Genomic DNA, 25,498 nt, shown 5'->3' on the forward strand with positions numbered 1-25,498 from the left:
CTGCCGGACTCCTTCGCCGAGTACGTCGCCGGCGACGACCGCCCGGGCACGCTGCATCTGCGGGAGGCTTCGTGCGGCTACTACCGGTGGATCGTCGACGCGATCTACGACGCGCACGGCAAGATGTACCTTAACATCGGCTGGGAGAAGTTCGCGCGCCACCACAACCTCGAAGCCGGCTTCATCCTCCTGTTCTCCTACTTCGGCGACAGGGACATGAGCGTCAATGTCTTCGATGAGACGCGCTGCCGCCGGGACTACCACGGCGACAACACCGACGAGGAGGACGACTGAGTGTTGTTTTTTTCACAGCGAATACGTGCACGGAGGTTTCTGGATGTTCGTCTCATCGGTAGAACCAACAAGGACACCATCCTCCCGCTGGATTTTCTAGTTTGGGTGACTGGGTGTGCCCTCGAGGTTCTTTCTTAGCAGCGAACACAGGAAACCTTCGATGCACGGCCTAGTTAGGTTTAATTTTTTTGTAATATTTTATATTTGTGTCCACCATGGTTCAAACTATGTATTAGTTTGTGGAAACCACGATTCCCAATTATGTATTAGTTTGTGGAAATTGAAATAAAAATGCTCAAAAAAAGTATTTTAAATGTTTGGGGGAGGCGTTTGGGGGACGCGGCTGGGGAGTGACATCCCCCAAACACGGCACGAACAAAACACGTCCCCCAAACGCTCAATCCGGCGCGGTTTGGGGGACGCTTTGGGGGATGCTTTGGAGATGCTCTTACAGAGCGAAAGAAAGAACGAGGAACTTGAAATTTGTATTGATTCTTATGCGCAGGCTCGCGAAACCTAGAAAGATTTGTAAACACTGATCAGTGTCATTTTGTTTTGGACATGTAACTCAACTGTATGGCCAGTCTTACGAAATTTGCTTTTGATCCCCGAAGTGGATTGGAAAACAGTTGTCAGGGTTCGACGCCAGTTGATATATTTTTTCCCTTCTCTGCATCGACAATTATGCGAACGATTGTCGAAAAACATAAAAGACATGCTAAACGGTACATGGAAGAATCGGTAAGTATCTCGCTTTATGCATGAAGTTCCTATGCACATTGTGCACTCAGTACAAAAAATAAGTGTACTACTAGTGTCTGTTGTTCGAGTACAAAGCTTGTGTCAGTAGTAGCAATCACATGGATAGCAGCAGGGACAACACCGAGGATCGTAAGTAGACGTCGGGGCGGTGCGGCGAAAGTAGGGATCAAGCTCAGGGTAGCTGCAGTGCCGCAGGACGTCCTCGAAGCGATCTAGCTCCCGATCGTAGGAGCGCCTCCCGTCGACCAGGCTCCCGTTGACGCCCTTGCCGGGAGCGGGAGGGCAGCCCATGGCGAGCCACAGCCTGGCGCAGCTGTACGCGTAGCCGCCCGCCTCCGCGCGCCTGGCAGCGACGCTGACCACCTCCTCCGCCGGCTCCCCACGACGATCTCGTTGGCCCAGTACTCGTCGGACCACGGAGGGTCGTAGGTACGTTCAGCCGTTGCGGGTGGGGCGCAGAGGAGGATGAGGGTGGCGGCGAGGGCGAGGGCGAGCGGGCAGGGGCGGTGCACGGAGGCGGCCATGGTGGTTTCAATCTGGGCACGGTGCGTACAGTGCAGGCTCGTCAAGTTCAGTTTCAATCTGGTTATCTTCCTTCTTTTTTACTTCGCCGAACGGGTTTCGCATCTGATCCACCGACCTGTCCATGACCAAGTCTAATTAGGGTCCTGCTGTAATTATTTTTTTACTTTTAAGTCCTTGTTAGGTATTTAACCAAGACAAACTGAACTTTGGGTAGATGATCAAAGGTTGGTGAACTTCCAGGGTAAATAACCAATTTTCCCGACTATGAAACGGAAAAAAAAATCAGAAAGGCATGCTTGCGGCGGGGATTGAAGTCTCAGGCGGCGCCAGCATCAAAAGTCGCCGCATATGTGGTTCTGGCGCTGCAGGCGCCGTTACAGGGGCGGAAGCCTGGTCCGAGAATGGTGCGGTTACAGGAGGCGGTGCAGAGAGATCTGGAGCTCCAGGACACGGCGCACAGCTTGCCGGTGAGCAAGCGGAGCCCGGTGGAGAGAGGTTTTTGTCCGGCGAGGCAACTGTTTCCATTCGACTTGGCAGTTCAGAAAGCTCAGGCGCAGCTTCCTTCGCATTGGAACAAGAGACCTCGGCCGCTGGGGCTGGCGGTCTCAGAACTGAAGGCAGCACTAGCGCTGCTGATTCTCAATCACCATGCGCAGCTGTTGGAGATGCCTATAGAAGAGTTCGAGGAGTCCGAAGCTTGATAGGGACTGCTGCTCTGAATATTGGTGGGAAAGGGGAGAGAGGAGATGTGGTGGTGGGTTCCAGGAGCTTGTCCATGGCGCAGTGGACCGAGTCAAAAAGCAGGTGCCCTGTACCCGCGGTGGACATGGAGGATAAGGAGATCGAGCTACTTTTTGAGCAGCTCTGGAATATCCCGCAGCATCTGGCCAAGCCACCCACGAGGGGAGCGGCATATATAAACCCCCCTCTCCTCCCTAGGGTTCGCAGTTCTCCCTCTCCGCCGCCATTGCCACCAGAGAGACCAGCCCTATGCTACTTGGGGGCTGAAGAGTGTGAGTTTATAGATCTAGAGGTGGAGGAGCTGATCATGGCTGACCGTGGCCGTGGTGGAAGAAACAGGGGAAGAGGATCTGGTGGGGGAAGAGGGGATAACTGGAATCGTCAGCAACACAACAATCAGTTCAACCAGAACTCCCAGCAGCAACAGCAATAGCCATTCCAAGATTTCCAGCAAAATCAAGGTAGCTTCCCTTTCCCTCCTCAACCTTATGGCTTTGTGCCTGGAGGGATGCCCCCTCCTTGGGCCTTCCAGGGAGCATATCCTCAATTCCCTCCACAGCAGTTTGGATATCCATCCAACCAGTGGATAGCTCCAAATTCTGAGGATTTCTCTCAGAACAACCAGAATTTAGAGGGTGTGAATGCTGCTAAAGGAAAAGGTGGAGAACCCAAGCAGATGCAGAAGAAGAAAAGTGGAGGGAGTGGGGAAACTGCTCAAGTGATCCCAAATCAGATGTCCTATGTGGATACTATCTGTCTTGGCTGTGGAGAACCTGGGCATTTCAAGCAGTCACGTGATAAGAAGGCTCTCTGTTTCATTTGCAAGGCAACCAATCATGCTGTTGAAGGTTGTCCTCTTATCAAGAGGCCTCCTCAGGTAGCTAAGTATATTGGTAGTGCAGCTAATGGCCTGGGTTTCTTTCATATTGAGATCCCTGATGTGGTGGTGAATCCTGTGGCTACTACCAAGAACTGTGGTTCGGTGTTGATAGAGGAGGGCAACATAACCTAAGCAGAGCTAGCTAAGGAGTTTGCTGGAATTTGGCAGATCAGAGAGCTCACTCAATGGTCTTATCTGGTCAAATTTCCACCACACCTCCCAGTGGACCAGGTGATTGGCTACCCCAGGTTTGGTCTCACAAAACCTGGTGTCTGGGTGAAAGTGGAGGCTTGGGATGATGATCCAGATCCTGTAGCTATCATGCAAGAGACTTGGATGAAAATCCATGGCCTGCAACCTCCATGGTGTGAATGGAACTGCATTGCTCAAGCTGTTTCTGTGTGTGGCATTTTGGAGGAAATAGATTGGATGAGTGTGTTCAAGGATTGTGCTGAGGTGGTTAGAGTCAGGATAAAGTGCAGAGATGCCACTAGAATTCCTGCTGGCAGGTTGTTCCATTTTCAAGGAAAATTTCAACAATTGCTGTTTGAAGCAGAAGGAGAGCCTGCTATGGGGGTGGCTGAGGACCCTCCTCCTCCACCTCCCCCTCCTTCAGATGGAAATGATGAACATGGAAATGAAGGGCAAGCTGGTGAAAGACAGGATGGTATGGAGACTGATAGAAGTAATGCAGCAGGGAGTGCTAATGCTAATTCTACTGTGATGACTCCTAGTGCTTCTAGTTCCGGGTCTGTGGTGAGAAGACTTGTGGCTAATGGTGAAGAGGTCAAGGAGTATGTCAGTGGTGCAGAGGTGTATGACTTGCTGCTCAAGAATGGCTGTGTTGGTGATGATGGTAGGTTTATCTGGAAAAGTGGTGGTTGTTGCTCTCAAGATGAAATGGGAGATGAAGTACAGACTTTCCTCTTGGAGAACCAAGGGGTCCTTGCTGGTCAACAGGAGGGTGATATGGAGACTTTGGAGATGAAGGTGGATGACCTTGAAGCTGCTCTACCAGATGAATTTCTTCCCACTCTGGAGAAACCTGACAAGGAGGTGATAATGGACAAAGTTGACAAGGATAAAGGAAGGAAGAAGAAGGCTTGGGGACCTGTGCAAGCTACCAGACAGAGCTCTAGGGTGGATACCTCCATTAATGTCACGAAGAAAGCTATTGAGTACAAGAAAAGGAGTAATCTGGAGGAGCCTAACAAGAAGATGAAAGGTATAATGCAGTCTAATGCTTTTAAGTCTCTTGATGTTGATTATCTTGAATCTTTAGCTAGAAAGGTTGGTGTTGATATTTCTGCTATTAGTGCCAATGGTAGGGTAGATAATAATCATCATAGTTGCAAATCACCTAGGAGTGATTTAGTAGATAATAAGATTCCTAGTGAGAACTTACCTCTTGAATCTCAAAAAATAGTTTTACTTTCTGATAGTGATGCTCTAGCTGCTACTCCTGGAAAAAATCATAGGGAAGGTGATGAGAATTATGAGGATGAAGGGGATAAATGGATAGAAGTCATTAGGAAATCTCGGGGCAAGCACCCCAGGAAGAGGTTACAATGTTAGTTTCTTTTTTCAATATTAGAGGGATCACTGCTCCTGGTAGAAAGAAATGGCTAGAGGACACTGTTATCCCTTTGAAAGTTGATTATATTGGTTTTCAAGAGACAAAAAAAAAGAGAAATTCTCTAAGTCTTTCTTGAAATCTATTCTAGGGAATAGGAATTTTGAGTGGAACTTTATGCCTGCAGTTGGGACTGCTGGTGGTATCCTAGTTGGCCTGAACAATGATATTTTTGAGGTTATTTCTTGGGACATTAAGTCTTTCTCTGTTAGCACAACTGCTAGGCTGAAAAGTTCAGGTGTAGTGATTAGGTTAACTACAGTGTATGGCTCTCCTTATGAGGAGGGTAAGGAGTTGTTTATTTCAAAATTACATGAGTTGTTCTTAAATTGGAATGGTCTTGCCATGATTGGAGGAGACTTTAATTTGGTTAGGTTTCAGAGTGATAAAAGTAATGGTGTTATAGATTTTAAATGGGCTGACAAGTTCAATGCTTGGATTGATATGTGGGCCTTACTAGAAATAGGTTTGGCAGGTAGATCTTTTACTTGGAGTAATAATCAAAACAATAGGATTATGAGTAGGATTGATAGAATCTTTTGCAATACTAGTTTTGAGGCTCTGTTTCCTCTGGGGAATGCAAGAGCTTTACCTAGGCTAGGGAGTGATCACACTCCAATAGTTTGGGATTCTGGGGAGGTAAATGTTCCTAAGAAAAGTAGTTTTAAATTTGAAAATGGTGGAGTACTAGGGTAGATTTTCTAGATGTGGTAGTTAAAGCTTGGTCTATCCTAGTTAAAAGTAATAATCCTCTAGATATATGGCAGGCTAAGGTAAGGAATTTTAGGAGCTCTGCTAAAGGCTGGAGTGCTAATATAGATGCTGAAATTAGAAAAAAGAAAAAAATCCCTTATGGAGGAGTATGATGCTTTAGATGTTAAAGCTGAAACCCATGAGCTATCTGAGGGTGAAGCTGGTAGATTTAATCAAATTCTTGCTGAATTGAGTTCCTTTTGAACTGTAGAAGAGAATGAGATGTTAGAAGGGAGATTTACTTTGGAGGAGATAAAAGAGGCTATGTTTGGTTCCTATGCGGATGGAGCACCTGGGCCAGATGGCCTGTCTTTTTTCTTTTATCAGAAATATTGGGATATTATTGCTATAGATTTACTGCACCTCTTCGATGCTTGGTTTGATGGTAAGCTAGACATTTTTAGACTGAATTTTGCTATGATTACCTTGATCCCAAAAGAGAATGATGCTAGAACTATGAAGAAATTCAGACCTATAAGTTTACTTAACTGTAGCTTTAAGATTTTCTGCAAAGTGCTGACAAATAGGTTGGCCAAAATCATAGGGAGATTAATTTCTCCAAATCAATCTGCTTTTATTAAAGGTAGATATATTTTGGAGAGTGTTGTTACTGCACATGAAATTGTACATGAGGTGCATAGGAGGAAAATGGAAGGTTTTGTTTTTAAAATTGATTATGAAAAAGCATATGATAGAGTTAATCTAGATTTTCTGTATGAGGTATTGCATCTTAGAGGATTGGGATTTCTATTTTCGTGCCCCTGGTTCCTTAGTTGTGCTCAGTTTTCCCCAGCCTCTTAACTTTTCCTCAGTTTTCTCCTCCCTCTAGTTTGAAACCCCTCGGACGGGAGGGTTGCCGTCGAGTCGGAGGCCTTACCGTTACCGTTAATCCGACGGGTGGGGCTGCACAGATCGAGTTGGGGCTGCACGGAGGGCGGTTCCTCTCGACCGTCTCGTGGCGACGGGTAGCCATCCATTTGTCGCCGACGCGTGGGCCGTTTTATTTCCTGATTGTATACGCGGTGCTGCCAATGACAAATGGGGCCGCTCTATAGGGCTGCTGCAGCCAATGACCGATGGGGTCGTCTATTTTTCAAGAAAATACATATATAACCGCTGCGTATGGCTGCCGCAGCCAATCACCGGTGGGGTCGTCTATTTTTCAGGAAAAGACATATATTACCGCTTCCGTGGGCTGCCGCAGCCAATGACCGAGTGGGGTCTTCTATTTATTTAGAGAAAATTATATATTCCCGCTCCGTGGGGCCTCCGCAGCCAATGACCGCTGGGGTCGTCTATTTATTTAGAGAATATCATATAGAGCCGCTCTGTGGGGCCGCCTCAGCCAATGGCAGGTGACTATTTTCGCAGCTTAATCTAAAGTGAATCTTATGCTAAACATGGTGCTTCCCGACGGTGACCTAGCAGTGTCGGCGAGAATAGCCGTTCTGACCATGCCGATATCAGCATCGTTTGGAGGCTGTGGTGCTCGAATCATGATGGAAATTGCGATATAATTTTTTAAATGCATAATATATAGGAAAATAGCTAGATCTCTAAATCGATGCATATGAAGCTACATATATATTCTTGGTCATAATTCCCTTATCTAAAGGGGATGGATGCATGGCTTCACGTCGTCGTCGCTTTCATCGTCAGTATCTTCGTCGTCCGAGTAGTAGTACTTCCTGCACATTGTTCCGTCAAACACCTTCACTGTGAGCACATCATCGCCTTCATATTTGAAGTGTACGAAGCAGCCAAAATCCACACCGTGTGCGATGGCGAAATTCTCCCAGCCCTTGTCGAGGTACATCCGGCCTTGACCGTCAAATAGGACCTCCACGGTCCAGAGACGAGGACCACAGTCAGCTGCTCGCAGATACACCTTAGCTGGCTCCTGGCCGTCAAGATAGTCCGCAAACTTTTTTGGGAGTGCCTGCAAAGAGATCGAGGCCGATCCGTCTGAAATTAAAGTTTTTTTAGAACATGCCCATAATTAATCACATGCATCATATATGTGGGAACGCGGACGTACCTTCTTGACCAAAGGGTCTTCATAGACGACGATGAAGAACTCCTCTATGATTAATGGCAGTGTTGACGGTGGTGGTGGCAATGATGATGATCCACCACCCCGGCCGCCCCTTCCCCTTCCCCTTCCGGTCCGCGTCCGAGAGAGTTTGCCAGGGGTACAAATGGAATGAAAATGGTGGAAGCCATGGCAATGGATCAAGTGTATGTGAACGAAGAAGAGAGAGGCAGAACCTATTGACACAAGGGATGGCCGTTGTGGGTGTTTATAAGGGAGAGATGACCATTGTAGGGGTTTACACAATAAATTAAGGAGGAGGTGACCGTTGTGGGGGTTTACACAATAAATTAAGGAGGACATGATCATTGTGGGGGTAGTCATCTAGGTTTTGTGTTTAGTCAAACTTCCCTTTAAACTTTGACCACATATATAGGAAAAAGTAGTAGCATTTATGACACTAATTTAGTATCCCGAGATTCGTTTTGAAATGTAGTTTCAAATTATACCAAAATCTCATCATATATTTGACTTAGTACAAAAGCTAAAAGTACACTTATTTGTGGACGGAGGGAGTATATCTCAACAAAAAAGTAATGCGGACTATCTTGACGGAAATGGAACATCGTGATATAGTTTATCATTTTACCGTGAAAACTAATGCCTAAAAGAAATGGTAATTCATGATAGTATATCATTTTACCGTAATGGCTACAAGAAATCGGTGATTGCTCACAAGAAATGGTGTTGTCTCAAGTTTCTCACAAAGATGGCTGCTGATAGGCTTCAAGATAAAATTATGCTGTGTATCCATAAGAACCAGTATGGGTTTATCAGAAACAGGACAATTCATGATTGTGTTGCTTGGGCTTTTGAATACATTTATCAATGTAAAGCTGCTGGAGCTGAATGCATTATTTTGAAGTTGGATTTTGAGAAGGCCTTTGATACAATTGAACATGAAGCCTTAGTTCAGATTTTAAAGCACAAGGGTTTTAATGATGAATGGATTAGATGGGTCAGGTGTTTTCTTGGTTCTGGATCCTCCTCAGTTTTGCTCAATGGTATTCCAGGAAAACAGTTCAAATGTAAGAGAGGTGTGAGGCAGGGAGACCCTCTCTCACCTTTGCTATATGTGTTGGGAGGAGATGTGTTACAATCTGTGGTAAATGATCTTTTGAGACAAGGCCTGTTGCATTTACCAATTATCACTGGTGATGAAGATTTTCCAATCCTTCAGTATGCGGATGATACTCTTTTAGTCATGCAAGCTGATGTCAATCAATTGTTAGCTTTGAAGCAGGCTCTCAATGATTTCAGTAAATCTACTGGCCTTTTTGTGAATTTTCATAAATCATGTATGCTGCCTATAAATATTTCTGAAGAGCAGGTGCAACTTCTTGCACAAGAGTTTGGCTGTGTAGTGGGCGCCATGCCATTTACTTATCTAGGCTTGCCTCTGGGTACTACTAGGCCAAAGATTCAGGATTTGTTGCCTTTGGTCGACAGAATGGAGAGAAGATTGGTGTCCACTTCTTCCTTCTTGGCATATGGGGGGAGGTTGCAGCTTATTAGATCTTGCCTGAGCTCTATTCCTATAACCTTTTTGTGCTCTTTGGATATTCCCCAAGGAATTATTGTTCAGATGAATAGAATCATCAGACAGTGCTTGTGGAGTAACAGAGACTCTGAGACAAAAGGGAAATCCCTTGCCTCCTGGGATATGATTTGTAAGCCAAAAGAGAAGGGTGGATTGGGTATTATGGACTTCCAGAAGCAAAATGAGGCATTGTTGATTAAGCATCTTCATAATTTCTTCAACAAGAAGGACATTCCTTGGGTAAAGCTTGTTTGGAATTACTATCCTAATGGTGTGCCTCAGGCCACTAATTTATGTGGTTCTTTTTGGTGGAGAGATATCATGAAGTTGGTTGACAAATATAGAGCCATTTGTACTGCTACACCTGGTTGTGGGGATTCAATTCTGTTTTGGCATGATAAATGGTCAGGTATTGTACCAGCTCAGGAATTTCCAAGATTGCATTCTTTTGCTCTGAATAATCAGTTATCTGTCAAGGAGGTGTTTCAATGTACAAACAGGGCCGAGCTCTTTTATAGGCCATTATCACAGCAGGCTTTTGAGGAGTATAATAGAATGCAGAATATCATAGGCTCTATTTCTTTGGATCCTGTGAAGAATGATGTGTGGGAAACAATTTGGAAGAATGGAGTCTATACTGCCAATCTTTATTACAAGCACTGTTATATCAATGTCACTTCCTCCAAGATTTACTCCTGGATTTGGAAATGTAGAGTGCTGCTCAGAATTAAAGTTTTTGCTTGGTTATTGGTGAGTGATAGACTGAATACCAAAGACATGTTGAGAAGAAGACACTGGACTGTCACCAATGACTATAACCGTGTACTTTGTCCCTGTCATATCACCGAGGATTGGGTTCATCTCTTTTTTGAGTGCAATTTCGGTAGAAGAATGCTGGACCTATTTGCAGATTGATTGGATACAAGCTGATAATATTGAAACTATGTTCATCCGGGCAAGAGCAGCTTTTGCTAAACCATTCTTCACTGAAATTGTGATTTTGGCCTGCTGGCATATTTGGAAAGTGAGGAATGGTTTTATTTTTCAGCATGAGAGACCCTCTTTCAGAGCTTGGGTCAATAAATTTAAGCATGAAGTTACAATACATGCGCATAGGATCAAGGACAAACATGCTGAATCCTTCAGGTCCTGGATAGAAACTCTGTTGTAATTTTTCTTCTTTTCTTGTATAGCTTCCCTTTTTGTACATAACCTTTTGTAAAGTTGGGGTTTAATAAAATGCTGTGGGGGTTTTGCCCCACAGTTCTTGGTCAAAAAAAAGAAATCGGTGATTGTTCATCATTTTTTGTGTGGAAAGTAATGGCTACAAGAAATGGGTGATGGTGTATCATTTTTTGCGTGGAAAGTAATGGCTACAATAAATTGGTGATGGTGTATCATTTTTTGCGTGAAAAGTAATGGCTACAACAAATGGGTGATGGTGTATCATTTTTGCGTGAAAAGTACAAATCGGTGATGGTTTATCATTTTTTGCGTGAAAAATAATTTTTAAAAGAGTTTATAATTTAGCTCGTGAAAGTAATGCAGAAAACCAAACTTTAGCGTACTGGGTAACCGCCCTTTAGCATACATAGAGGGTGGAAGCTAACCGCCGACAGAGAGAGAGAGGATGGTGGCCCCGACCAGAGAGAGATAGGGGTTATCCTGCCCGTTAAATCATACGATCAACGGTCGGCGGGCACGATCCGCCTGACATGGGCTAGACAAATTAGGGCAATGTTGGGCGTCTGTGAGAATTTGTGAAGGGAGAGGGCAAAACTGAGTAGTATCAAGAAACCAAGGGCAAGTGAGTAGTAAACAGACTAAGGGATTCAAATATGAGATCTAAAAAATGAAAAATGCGTGTTTTGTACAATGAAACCCATCTTGACCTACCTCAAATTATTTGCAATACAAATATACATGAGTGTGAAAATTATGGCCTCATTCAGACAAAGTATGTTTTGGGGAAAGCTGTTTTGGGTAGGGCTTATTGTGGAAAACCATGCACCTTCATAGCTACTAGGTGATTTGAGAAGTGGCAATTTGTGGTAAAACTTGATTTATCTATGATTTATCTATGATTTGAGAAGTGGCAACTTGTCGTAAAGACTCCATGAGTAAGTGCCACTCTTTTTCAGAATTTTTTGCACATTAAATAACTCATTTAACTGGTTAATCCCATTTGTTGACTCTCTGTTGACCAGCCACTTGAGGGTAAAACTGAGTATATTGCACTAGCCGATATTAGCACCCAAGGGGAAAACTGAGCACACAAAAAATGCTAGTATATGACTCGAGGGTATACCTGAGTATATCTAAATTTCCAAGGTTAGACTCGAGGACGCGTGTTGCGGTGCAGAAGTGGAAGACGTGCCATTGTTGACGTGTGTCGCGGTGCAGATGTGCACTAGTGGACGCGGGTCGCATTTAGGACGCGTAAGCCCCTCTCTCCCTCCCTCTGCACACAGTACGTCTCATTCTCGCTCACGCACGAAACCACGCCTCTCACGTCCCATCAACTTCTCCAAATCGAAGGAAAAACCCCAACCGCCGTACGAGCCCTGCCGGCGATGGAGAAGAAGAATGCGCCGGCGGCCATCGCCCCCGAGCCCGTCGCCTCCGAGCCCATCGCATCCGAGCCCGTCGCCGCCGAGCCCGTCGCATCTGAGCCCGTCGCCTCCGAGCCCGTCGCCGCCGAGCCCGTCGCCTCCAAGCCCGTCACCTCCGAGCCCGTCGCCTCCGAGCCCATCGCCTCCAAGCCCGTCGCCGCCGAGCCCGTCGCCTCCGAGGGCGGCGCATCCAAGCGCGGCGCCTCCATGAGCTGGGCCTCTCTCATGGGCGACGGACCACTTCACAAGATCGGTGAATGCTTACTGGCGAATGAGGAGTACGTGGACGCCTACTCTGCTATGAGGCAAGTCTGTAGAAATTGGCGTTCAGGTTTACTCGAGCCGACGTGCACCTCGCACGAATGGATTATGGTAGACCACGCCCTTCCACGCGCCGCTGAGTTCACCTTCCTCCAACTCGGCACATCCCGCTACGTCACCATAGATCTATCGGAAGTTCGTGCAAGGTTCAAATTCCTCCAAATTCCTCCATATCTATAGGGTTAATCTATTCTTATTTTCAATCTTAGTGCTGAATGTTATCTTCATCAATATATTTGAGATTCTACTTCATCGGCTTTTGCCGTGGTGTCATCGTGCTTGCCCAGAAGAGCCCGCCGCACAAGATACGGCTTCTGAACCCACTCACAAAGGCATCGAACACTATGTTTGAGGCGCAGATGCCATCTGTTTTTCTGAATTCAGTCGCTTTAATCAAATCCCCGACTATGGTCTTCGTTTGCTCACATTTACCCGAGCGAAATTAGTTGGGTCGATGAGAGCACTCCAACTAAGGATATAATGAAGATTGGGGAGATGGTAGTTTTTCGATGGAGAACCATAGTTTGCGTTGCATTACCCCGTTCAATGGTGAACTGTATGCAATAGCTATGGATAATTTTGTGTTCGGAAGAATAGTGTGCACCAATGTACAGTTGCAGCAGCGCGCGAGCACTGTCAAGATGGAGACACTAATTTCATTTCCACAACTTGGAAATGACAAGTTCTATCTTGTGAAGTCGGATGGTGATCTGCTGCTTGTGTTGTTGGACAACATGCTTTTGGAGGACCAACCATTGGTGTACCGTGTGGACACTCGAGCCGCTCTCTCCATCCGGTCGGTAACATTGGCGAGTCATGCCTTCTTCGTGCATTATATCCGGTGTATCTCCATTGACACCAGAGTGCACCCGACACTTCTACCTGGCTGCATCTACTACGCCGATTTGGGTTATATCAGAGAGTACATTCATGATACAAAGGCCTGGGATGAGTGGCCACGATATGTGGATAGAATGGGAAACTACGGTCTGAGAAATGAACACAGGTCATACCGTCTGGAGGATGTATTGGCCGCACACTGCAGACGGAAGGAGTTCAATGAATATTTCCTTGGGATAATGCACGAATGGGGCGACGAAGAAATATATGAGCAATGAGGAATCTTCTAGCTGGCCATACATTGCGTGCGTCTTGTATTTTTTTCATCTTAGTTTGTCGTGAACATTAACAATGTTATTGGCTGCTTTTGGCTGTTGTATGTAGTTTATGTATTATACTTAGTTTTCTGATTATGCTGCTGTGAATTTATCATATACTAGCTTCTAGATTTGCTGCCATATTGGGCAAAAAACGAGGGTCAAAAGGCAGAAATAGAAGCTTCTCTAGATTTGATACTAATTTGGTGAAAAAGACAGAGAGAGAAAGAGGGGAAAAGGTGCTCTTAAAAGGGAAAATGCCAATTTGGGCCGAGAGAGACAAAACTGAGCTCCTGGTCACGTGCAACCAAACGCTATCTCGTCCTGTCCCACGTGGTCCCTTTCTACCAGCTCCACGCGATGAGGGCCCACACGACGCGGCCCCACACGTCAGCACGGAACGGTCAACTTAACGGGAATCCTGCCGTCTGAGCTGCTTCTGCGGGTTTCAAACAAGGACTTGGGGAAAACTGAGGAAAAACTAAGGAGCTGGGGAAAACTGAGCACAACTAAGGAACCGAGGGCACGAAAATAGAAATCCCTAGAGGATTTAGTCCCTTCTGGATTAGGCTTGTAAAACAGTTGACCACTGGTGGTTCAGTGGGTGTGAAAATAAACGAAGTAGAAAGTGATTTCTTTATCACTGGTAAGGGCTTAAGACAGGGGGGCCCTCTGTCACCTGGTCTGTTTAATTTTGTAGTGGATGTTTTCTCTAAAATGTTGCTCAAAGGAGGGGATGTGGGGCTGATTAGGGGTCTGTGCCCTGACTTTGTCCCAGGGGGTGTTATCTGTCTTCAGTATGCTGATGATACCTTACTTTTAGTTGAGAAAAGCAATGAGATAGCCACTAATATGAAATGGATTTTAACTTGTTTTGAACAGATATCTGGCATGACAATTAATTACCATAAGAGTGAGTTAATTCCTATTAACGTAGAAATAGGGGAGTGTACTACTTTCCTGGAAACTTTTGGATGTGTGTGATACGTCTCCAACGTATCTATAATTTCTTATGTTCCATGCTTGTTTTATGACAACACCTACATGTTTTGTTCACACTTTATGATGATTTTATGCGTTTTCTGGAACTAACCTATTGACGAGATGCCGAAGTGCCGGTCCTGTTTTCTGCTGTTTTTGGTTTCAGAAATCCTAGTAAGGAAATATTCTCGGAATTGGACGAAATCAACGCCCAGCATCTTATAATTCCACGAAGCTTCCAGAACATCCGAGAGGGACCAGAGGAGAGCCACAGGGGCCCCACACGCCAGGTTGGCGCGGCCAGAGGGGGGTCGCGCCCCCTATTGTGTGGCGGCTCCGTAACCCTTCTGACTCCGCCTCTTCGCCTATAAGAAGCCCCCTGACCTAAAACGTCGAGACGAATAAGCCACGGTACGAGAAACCTTCCAGAGCCGCCGCCATCGCGAAGCCGAGATCTGGGGGATAGGAGTCTCTGTTCCGGCACGCCACCGGGATGGGGAAGTGCCCCCGGAAGGCATCTCCATCGACACCACCGCCATCTTCATCACCGCTGGTGTCTCCCATGAGGAGGGAGTAGTTCTCCATCGAGGCTAAGGGTTGTACCGGTAGCTATGTGGTTAATCTCTCTCCCATGTACTTCAATACAATGATCTCATGAGCTGCCTTACATGATTGAGATTCATATGAGTTTTGTATCACTATTCATCTATGTGCTACTCTAGTGATGTTATTAAAGTAGTCTATTTCTCCTCCATGATGTAATGTTGATAGTGTGTGCATCATGAAGTACTTGGTATATGCTATGATTGTGATCTCTTGTAGATTATGAAGTTAACTATTACTATGATGGTATTGATGTGATCTATTCCTCCTTTCACAGTGTGATGGTAACAGTGTGCATGCTATGTTAGTACTTGGTATAGTTGTGTTGATCTATCATGCACTCTAAGTTTATTTAAATATGAATATCGAATGTTGTGGAGCTTGTTAACTCCGGCATTGAGGTGCTCTTGTAGCCCTACGCAATTAGTGGTGTTCATCATCCAAGAAGAGAGTGTAGAGTATAGCATTTATCTATTCATTTATGTGATCAATGTTGAGAGTGTCCACTAGTGAAAGTATGATCCCTAGGCCTTGTTCCCAAATACTGCAGTCATCACTTGTTTACTGTTCTACTGCATCTGTACTTCCTGCAATATTCCCACCATCAACTGCACGCCAGTTGTAGCAGCAAGCTATTTTCTGGTGCCGTTGCTACTGCTCATATTCATTCATACCACATGTATTTCACTATCTCTTCACCGAACTAGTGCACCTATACATCTGACAAGTGTATTAGGTGTGTTGGGGACACAAGAGACTTCTTGTATCGTGATTGCAGGGTTGCTTGAGAGGGATATCTTTGACCTCTTCCTCCCTGAGTTCGATAAACCTTGGGTGATCCACTTAAGGGAAAACTTGCTGCTGTTCTACAAACCTCTGCTCTTGGAGGCCCAACACTGTCTACAGGAAAAGAAGCGTGAGTAGACATCAAGCTATTTTCTGGCGCCGTTGCCGGGGAACGAAAAGCTACACAACAGAGATTTCCTCCCTCGTCAACCACGCGCCAGTCCTGGGCAGTCAAGTATTTTCTGGCGCCGTTGCTGGGGAACGAAAAGCTACACAACAGAGATTTCCTCCCTCGTCAACCACGCGCCAGTCCTGGACAGCATCAAGTATTTTTACGGCGCCGTTGCTGGGGAGGAAAGGTAAAAGGTACTCACACTCCGGATCTCGGCAACTAAGCTATTTTTTGGGTGAGTGCTCGAAGTTATTTTCTTTAGATCCTGCAATTGCATCTTTTTGTTTCTTGTTAAACACTAGTTTGGCATAATGGAAAGCAATTATGAGCTTTTTAATCTATTTCCTGAGTTAAGACATAAATGGTGTGTTGCAAAAATTGAAAAATCTATGGAACCTTATTTGCATGCTAAAGGCAATGTTATTAGTATGAATGCTTTGAACACCACTGTTGCTAATGATATGGAAAATTCTAAGCTTGGGGAAGCTGGCTTTGATGAGCATGATATTTTTAGTCCCCCAAGCATTGAGGAGAAAATTTTCTTTGATGATACTTTGCCTCCCATTTATGATAATTATAATGATAGTAGTCTTTTGGTGCCGCCTACTATGGAGGATAAATCTAATTATGATTACAATATGCCTCCTATATTTGATGATAGCTACTTTGTTGAATTGCTCCCACTACAATTAATAAGAATGACTATGCTTACGTGGAGAGTAATAATTTTATGCATGAGACTCATGATAAAAATGCTTTATGTGATAGTTATATTGTTGAGTTTGCTCATGATGTTACTGAAAATCTTTATGAGGAAAATATGGTTGTAGAAATTTTCATGTTACTAAAACACCTCTATATATGCTAAAAATCTTGAAGTTGAGCTCGTCTAGTTTTCCTATGCTTATTGCATTATGCCTACATGACTTGTTTATTTACAAGATTCCTTTTCATAGGAAGCATGTTAGGCTTAAATGTGTTTTGAATTTGCCTCTTGATGCTCTCTTTTGCTTCAGATACTATTTCTTGCGAGTGCATCATTGAAATCACTGAGCCCATCTTAATGGCTATAAAGAAAGCACTTCTTGGGAGATAACCCATGTGTTTATTTTACTACAGTAATTTTGTTTTATATTTGAGTCTTGGAAGTTGTTACTACTGTAGCAACCTCTCCTTATCTTTATTTTATTGCATTGTTGTGCCAAGAAAAGTCTTTGATAGTAAGGTTCATACTAGATTTGGATTACTGCGCAGAAATAGATTTCTGTCTGTCACAAATTTGGGCAGTGTTCTCTGTAGGTAACTCAGAAAAATCTGCCAATTTACGTGAGTGATCCTCAGATATGTACGCAACTTTCATTCAATTTGAGCATTTTCATCTGAGCAAGTCTGGATCCTCTTAAAAATTTGTCTTTACGAACTGTTCTGTTTTGACAGATTCTGCCTTTTATTTTGCATTGCCTCTTTTGCTGTGTTGGATGGATTTCTTTGTTCCATTGACTTCCAGTAGCTTTAGGCAATGTACAGAAGTGTTAAGAATGATTATGTCACCTCTGAACATGTGATTTTTTGATTATGCACTAACCCTCTAATGAGTTTGTTTTGAGTTTGGTGTGGAGGAAGTTTTCAAGGGTCAAGAGAGGAGGATGATACAATATGATCAAGGAGAGTGAAAGCTCTAAGCTTGGGGATGCCCCCATGGTTCATCCCTGCATATTTCAAGAAGACTCAAGCATCTAAGCTTGGGGATGCCCAAGTCATCCCCTTCTTCATCGACAAAATATCAGGTCACTTCTCTTGAAACTATATTTTTATTCGGTCAGATCTTATGTACTTTACTTGGAGCGTCTGTGTGCTTTTGTTTTTGTTTTGTTATTTTCATTCTCTGAATAAATGCTTGTGTGGGAGAGAGACACGCTCCGCTGATTCATATGAACACATGTGTTCTTAGCTTTTAATGTTCATGGCGAAGGTTGAAACTGCTTCGTTAACTGTTATATGGTTGGAAACAGAAAATGCTACATGTGGTAATTGGTATGATGTCTTGAATAACTTGACACTTGGCAATTGTTGTGCTAATGTTTAAGCTCTTGCATCATATACTTTGCACCTATTAGTGAAGAAATACATAGAGCTTGCTAAAATTTGGTTTGCATGATTGGTCTCTCTAAGCTCTAGATATTTTCTGGTAAAGGTGTTTGAACAACAAGGAAGATAATGTAGAGTCTTATAATGCTTACAATATGTTCTTATGTAAGTTTTGGTGTACTAGTTCATACTTGTGTTTGCTTCAAACAACCTTGCTAGCCTAAGCCTTGTATTGAGAGGGATTACTTCTCGTGCATCCAAATCCTTGAGCCAAAAACTATACCATTTGTGTCCACCATACCTACCTACTACATGGTATTTCTCTGCCATTCCAAAGTAAATTGCTTGAGTGCTATCTTTAAACACTTCAAAAGTTATTACCTCTTAATTGTGTCAATGTTTTATAGCTCATGAGGAAGTATGTGGTGTTTATCTTTCAATCTTGTTGGGCAACTTTCACCAATGGACTAGTGGCTTCATCCGCTTATCCAATAATTTTGCAAAAAGAGCTGGCAATGGGGTTCCCAGTCCCAAATTAATTAACCTTAATAGACACTCCTCCATGGTATGTGATTGTTGGACGGCACCCGAGGATTCGGTTAGCCATGGATTGAGAAAGCAAAGGTGGGGAGGAGTGTCATCTAAATAAAACTAAAATAAAAAGGCACTCCTTCATGGTATGAGATTGTTGGCAGGCACCCGAGGATTCGGTTAGCCATGGTTTGTGAAAGCAAGGTTGGAAGGAGTGCCACCCAAAAATAAAATCTTTCATGGGAGCCGCTCTTTGAAAGTCTGTCTGGCAAGGGGGTTAGAGTGCCCACTACCATTCGTTGACAACAACAAACACCTCTCAAAACTTTACTTTTATGCTCTCTTTACGTTTTCAAAATAAAAGCTCTAGCACAAATATAGCAATCAATGCTTCCCTCTGCGAAGGGCCATTCTTCTACTTTTATGTTGAGTCAGTTTACCTATTTCCTTCTGTCTTAGAAGCAAACACTTGTGTTAACTGTGCATTGATTCCTACATACTTGCATATTGCACTTGTTATCTTACTTTATGTTGACAATATCCATGAGATATACATGTTACAAGTTGAAAACAACCGCTGAAACTTAATCTTCCTTTGTGTTGCTTCAATGCTTCTACTATGAATCTATTGCTTTATGAGTTAACTCCTATGCAAGACTTATTTATGCTTGTCTCGAAAGTACTATTCATGAAAAGTCTTTGCTATATGATTCAATTGTTTAATCATTGTCTTTACCATTGCTTTGAATCACTTCATTCATCTCATATGCTTTACAATAGTATGATCAAGATTATGTTGGTAGCATGTCACTTCAGAAATTATCTTTTATCGTTTACCTACTCGAGGACGAGTAGGAACTAAGCTTGGGGATGCTGATACGTCTCCAACGTATCTATAATTTCTTATGTTCCATGCTTGTTTTATGAAAATACCTACATGTTTTGTTCACACTTTATGATGATTTTATGCGTTTTTCGGAACTAACCTATTGACGAGATGCCGAAGTGCCGGTTCTGTTTTCTGCTGTTTTTGGTTTCGAAATCCTAGTAAGGAAATATTCTCGGAATTGGACGAAATCAAAGCCCAGCATCTTATAATTCCACGAAGCTTCCAGAACATCCGAGAGGGACCAGAGGAGAGCCACAGGGGCCCCACACGCCAGGTCGGCACGGCCAGAGGGGGGGCGCGCCCCCCTATTGTGTGGCGGCTCCGTAACCCTGCCGACTCCGCCTCTTCGCCTATAAGAAGCCCCCTGACCTAAAACGTCGAGACGAATAAGCCACGGTATGAGAAACCTTCCAGAGCCGCCGCCATCGTGAAGCCAAGATCTGGGGGACAGGAGTCTCTGTTCCGGCATGCCGCCGGGATGGGGAAGTGCCCCCGGAAGGCATCTCCATCGACACCACCGCCATCTTCATCACCGCCTGCTTGTCTCCCATGAGGAGGGAGTAGTTCTCCATCGAGGCTAAGGGCTGTACCGGTAGCTATGTGGTTAATCTCTCTCCCATGTACTTCAATACAATGATCTCATGAGCTGCCTTACATGATTGAGATTCATATGAGTTTTGTATCACTATTCATCTATGTGCTACTCTAGTGATGTTATTAAAGTAGTCTATTCCTCCTCCATGATGTAATGTTGACAGTGTGTGCATCATGAAGTACTTGGTATATGCTATGATTGTGATCTCTTGTAGGTATTGATGTGATCTATTCCTCCTTTCATAGTGTGATGGTAACAGTGTGCATGCTATGTTAGTACTTGGTATAGTTGTGTTGATCTATCATGCACTCTAAGGTTATTTAAATATGAATATCGAATGTTGTGGAGCTTGTTAACTCCGGCATTGAGGTGCTCTTGTAGCCCTACGCAATTAGTGGTGTTCTTCATCCAACAAGAGAGTGTAGAGTATAGCATTTATCTATTCATTTATGTGATCAATGTTGAGAGTGTCCACTAGTGAAAGTATGATCCCTAGGCCTTGTTCCCAAATACTGCAGTCATCGCTTGTTTACTGTTCTCTCTGCATCCGTACTTCTCGCAATATTCCCACCATCAACTGCACGCCAGTTGTAGCAGCAAGCTATTTTCTGGTGCCGTTGCTACTGCTCATATTCATTCATACCACATGTATTTCACTATCTCTTCGCCGAACTAGTGCACCTATACATCTGACAAGTGTATTAGGTGTGTTGGGGACACAAGAGACTTCTTGTATCGTGATTGCACGGTTGCTTGAGAGGGATATCTTTGACCTCTTCCTCCCTGAGTTCGATAAACCTTGGGTGATCCACTTAAGGGAAAACTTGCTGCTGTTCTACAAACCTCTGCTCTTGGAGGCCCAACACTGTCTACAGGAAAAGAAGCGTGAGTAGACATCAAGCTATTTTATCGCGCCGTTGCCGGGGAACGAAAAGCTACAATACAGAGATTTCCCCCTCGTCAACCACGCGCCAGTCCTGGGCAGTCAAGTATTTTCTGGCGCCGTTGCTGGGGAACGAAAAGCTACACAACAGAGATTTCCTCCCTCGTCAACCACGCGCCAGTCCTGGACAGCATCAGTGTGCTAGGGTCTTTTCCAATTAAATATCTAGGGATCCCTCTTCATTATGATAAATTGAAGAGAGAGGATCTACAACCTTTGATTGATTCCCTATTTAGTAGATTAGCTGGCTGGAGAGGGAAGTTATTATCATCTGCAGCCAAGAGGGAATTAGTGAGATCAGTCTTATCTAGTATCCCAGTTTATTTGCTCTCTTTCTTTAAGTTCCCCAAATGGGCTTTGAAACTTATTAATACACAGCTAGCCAATTGCCTATGGAATGATGAGGAAGGGAACAATAAAATACATTTATCCAATTAGTCTTCTGTGTGTATGAGAAAAGAGTTTGGTGGCATGGGGGTTCCTAACCTGCAAGATTTAAATTTATGTCTCTTAGGGTCTTGGGTTAAGAGATATATACAGGGGGAAGGGACCCCGTGGAGGAAAGTCATAAATTGTAAGTATAATACTAAGGATCCTAATATTCTGTGTTGACATGATGCAGACCCATCCACCTTTTGGAAAGGTGTGATGGGTGCTGCAGAAGCTGTGAAGTTTGGATATAAATGGAAAATAGGAAATGGTAGGAGTGTTAGATTTTGGGAAGATATTTGGTTTGGTAATACTAATTTGGCAACTCAGTTTTGGGACATATATTTTGTATCTAACCAACAAACTAAAACTGTTAGGGAGATCTGGGATGGAACAAATTTGAGGTGTGATTTTAGGAGAAATTTCACTGATGATATGATGGTGCAATGGCGGGAATTAGTTGCTATTCTTTGAAACTATAGTTTTTAATTCTGATGAGGATCAACTTATCTGGGCTTATGAAACGAATGGTGTGTACTCTTCAAAATCTATGTATGCTCTAGTAAATTTTAGAGGAGTGACTCCAATCTATTTACCTGTTGTTTGGGACTTAAAAATCCCACCTAGAATTCAGATTTTTCTTTGGCTGTTGTCTCAAAACAAAATTATGACTAGAGACAATTTGAGAAGAAGGGGTATTCCAAAACCTATGGAGTGCTCCTTCTGTAGAGAATTTGAAAGTGTGCATCATCTGTTTTTTGACTGTATTGTTGCTAAACAGGTGTGGGGGCTGATTAAAGAAATTTGCAAGTACAAAGTAGAGAAATATATAGATATAGCTGGTAGATGGTTGTGCAACAAAAGGTTTTTACAGTTTAATTTCATTTCCTCTGCTATTCTGTGGGGGATTTGGAATTCTAGGAATAGTCTAGTGTTTAATAGACTTACTTGGTTGGATTTGAAGCAGGTGTGGAGGGTTATTCTTTCTTATCTGAGAAATTGGAAGGTTCCTTTCAAGGATCAGACATGGGAGGAAGTGGACCTCTTCATGAAGCATCTATCAAACAAGATCAGAGCACCACTGGAGCTGGAACCACCCTGAAGTGTTCCTCCTTCGACTGGATTTCTTCCTGGGCTCCTGCTTCCAAAGCTTCTCATGGAGGACGAGCGTCGCTGGAGTTTCTGAAGGAACATTCAGAGGAAGACGCTTCAGTGCATGCTGTGCTGTGAAAAAAGGTCTCCAGCTCGAAAAGTGGTGTGTAATAGCTTTAGATTTCTCAGCTTAGCTGTGTTCCTATGCTACTGTGTCGTGAAGGGGTTTAGCTGTTGGACTTTGCCTTAGAACTGGTTGTTTTGCGTTGCTTTTGGTTGGCGTCTGGGATGTAGGTTTTAGCCCTGGTTTTTGGTTGGAGATAAGCAGTGGGTGCGGGGTGTGTTGAAAAACATTGTGGTTTCATTTTATCATATGAAATGGAACCGAGGAGATGTCTCCCTGTGAATCTAAAAAAAATCAGAAAGAGCTTTTGGCTCCAAGTTTCGGTGCTCTCACCATTTAAAAAATTTAAAAAATATTTGTACAAGTACAGAGGGAAGAGAGGATGACATGGAGACCCGAGAACGCAAGGCCGATGTCACAGAAGCATGGAAGAGAAGGAGAAAGAGGAGCTGGACGCTCCAGGCCGGAACTTCCGCCCAGATATTGTCCAAGAATGAAGATGATCACGCTGAAGGAATCCAGCCGGGACTTCCGCCCCTTAGGACCGGAACTTCCGCCCCCAGAGACCGGAACTTCCTCATGTACGCTTTACATCACGAAATTGTCTGTTTTCAGCTTGTAACTTACCCCTTTCGTCCCCCTACCTATAAATAGGCATCTACCCACACCTTCATGAGGGAGAGATGATGTTTAGATGAATTGGCTTATGCCTCTATTATCCCTTAGTGGATTTGGGAAACCCCCACCTTAGATTACCCATGTATTGTATCCCTCCTTATCCGGATCTTTTCCATTCTAGTAATTCTATCAATTGAGAATATCTTGCTTTGCAACTCTATTCTTATTTGATCTTTTACTCTTTGGACTTCTATTTGGATTTGTCGATCTTTTGCAAGAGATTCTATCTTTTGGTCTTTGTCTTGCAATTCTATCGAGTTGGTGGTTCGGGCCAACGAGGATAACCGATTTGTGTGTGTGTGTGTTTGTATCGTGTTCTTCGCGTTCATCCACCTCCCTGCGAATCCCCCACCGCAATCACACTCCCCCGAGTCAATTCGTGAGATCGGGCAACCCACACGGACTCAACCCGTATCATATGGTAAAGGTTGCCACGGATCCGCTCCGCTCCGCCGGCCCACCGATCCGCTCCTCCCGCCCTGCTCGCCAGCACACGGGTGCCAACCACCACCGCGCCTCGCCCTCAACCCACGGCTGCATCGCCCTGGCCAACCGCCCTCACGCGCCCCTGGCCCAACTGCCGCCACCAGCAGCTTCCGCACCACCGGTCACGCATCACGCCACCAGCACAGCTGCTCGCCTCCACCTCACTTCGCCCACATGCACACCGCAACCTAGCTACATCTGCTCGATCCAACCGCCACCACGCACGCGCTGCTCCAACCTGCAACATGCGCGCAACACGACATGCAACAGCCAAGCCTTGATCTCGCCCCAGCTTGATTCCCCAGTTTCCAAACAACAAATTCGCGCAGAAAAATTGCCTGACCGGAACTTCCGGCCAAAGTGTGTGGAACCTCAGGTCTAGTTCTGGTCTTGTTCCGAAAACGCACAGTTTGACATACAACAGCCGCTGATTTCTGTTTCGCGCATTTCCGGAAGTTGACCGGAACTTCCGCCCGGCGCAATTTTTGATCCCAATTTCAGCAACTTTTGACACCCAACTTTGATCCAAGTTTTGACAACTTTTCGGAGCCCCTTTTGACTTCAAATTTTAACCATAATCCCACCCATTTGACTCCAAAATTTTGACAACTTCGATCGCTCGTTTTGACCCAACTTTTCAAGCATTGACTTTTGTGTTCGGATTTCATCGTGGAGTGCATTGGTTGTCTATTCCGCTTCCGTGCCTACACCAACACCGCGACGAGACCTTTGGCACCCCGGATTCCGGCGCAACTTCGACACCATCATCGACACCACTTCGATCATCGCAAGTCCGTGTGCTTGACACCGCCTAACATCAATAGGTATAACTTGCCTCCCCTTGTAGCCAAACCTTTCTTTCTTTGCGTACCTATCCTATTAAGAGTGGCTTTCCGAGTGTTGCGAAGCATTGCACAAGTGTCACGACCGTGAGAGGGTGTGTGTGTGTGTTGTGGTTATACTTTATGGGTATATCAATGGCATGGCCTAGATCCGGCAAGCCCGGGTGGCCCACAGATAGTGATGTGGCATGTGGCCCATCGGGTGGAACTTCACTAGGAACAGATGGAGCAAGGACAAGCTCCAAGTCTTCCACTACAATCTCGCAACTCTTCAACTGTAGAGGAAATTTAACCACCAGGGATTTTATCGATCCTTCGTTCACCATGAAGGGAGATCTTGATAGCTGAAACAGAAAAGGAAATATAACTAAAAATTTTATTGTAACATATATAAGAGGCAAATGAACAGTTTGAAATCTAACAAACTACAAGTTTGGATACATCAGTTTGGCGGGGAGCATGCGCACAAGATAGCACTGCAGTTTTCTAAGGCAGTAAGTACCAGAACAAATCAGGTGTCAGGTTGATAGATAGGGACTGAACATAACTACAGAAGCTAGAAGAACATCATCCAGCTTCATGCCCTAATTAACAGGTATGTTATCCACAACTAGTGCTCAGCATGAGCCCACAAATTCTCCAGTCTAAACGTACTTTAAGTTGGTCCGATTCAAATGAAGGAACTGCAAGTAGGCACCAAGACCTCACCAGCCTGATCGTACACCTGTAGATACAAACTGCACTCCAAGAATCCTATACTAAACTACAACGAGACAACAACTAGGACAGGAAAAACTCGCCATCCTGATTAGCGAAATCAATAAGTACCTTCCTGTGGCAAAATTCTAACAAATTGACCTAAAAGAGTTGGAAATTCTACCAAAATTGGGCGTGTAGCATCGTTCCAGCATCCAATTAATTCTTTTTCCGAATAAAACCTTGCGAGGTG

The 25,498-nt window shown here is 44.3% G+C and overlaps 1 pseudogene; it reads right to left on the reverse strand.

Moving 5' to 3' along the window:
• Positions 1-1,137: 1,137 nt before the first annotated feature.
• Positions 1,138-1,580, reverse strand: LOC124671285 (annotated as a pseudogene).
• Positions 1,581-25,498: the final 23,918 nt, after the last annotated feature.

The sequence above is a fragment of the Lolium rigidum genome, chromosome 7 (assembly GCF_022539505.1).
Source record: "Lolium rigidum isolate FL_2022 chromosome 7, APGP_CSIRO_Lrig_0.1, whole genome shotgun sequence".
Taxonomy (NCBI): Eukaryota; Viridiplantae; Streptophyta; class Magnoliopsida; order Poales; family Poaceae; genus Lolium; species Lolium rigidum.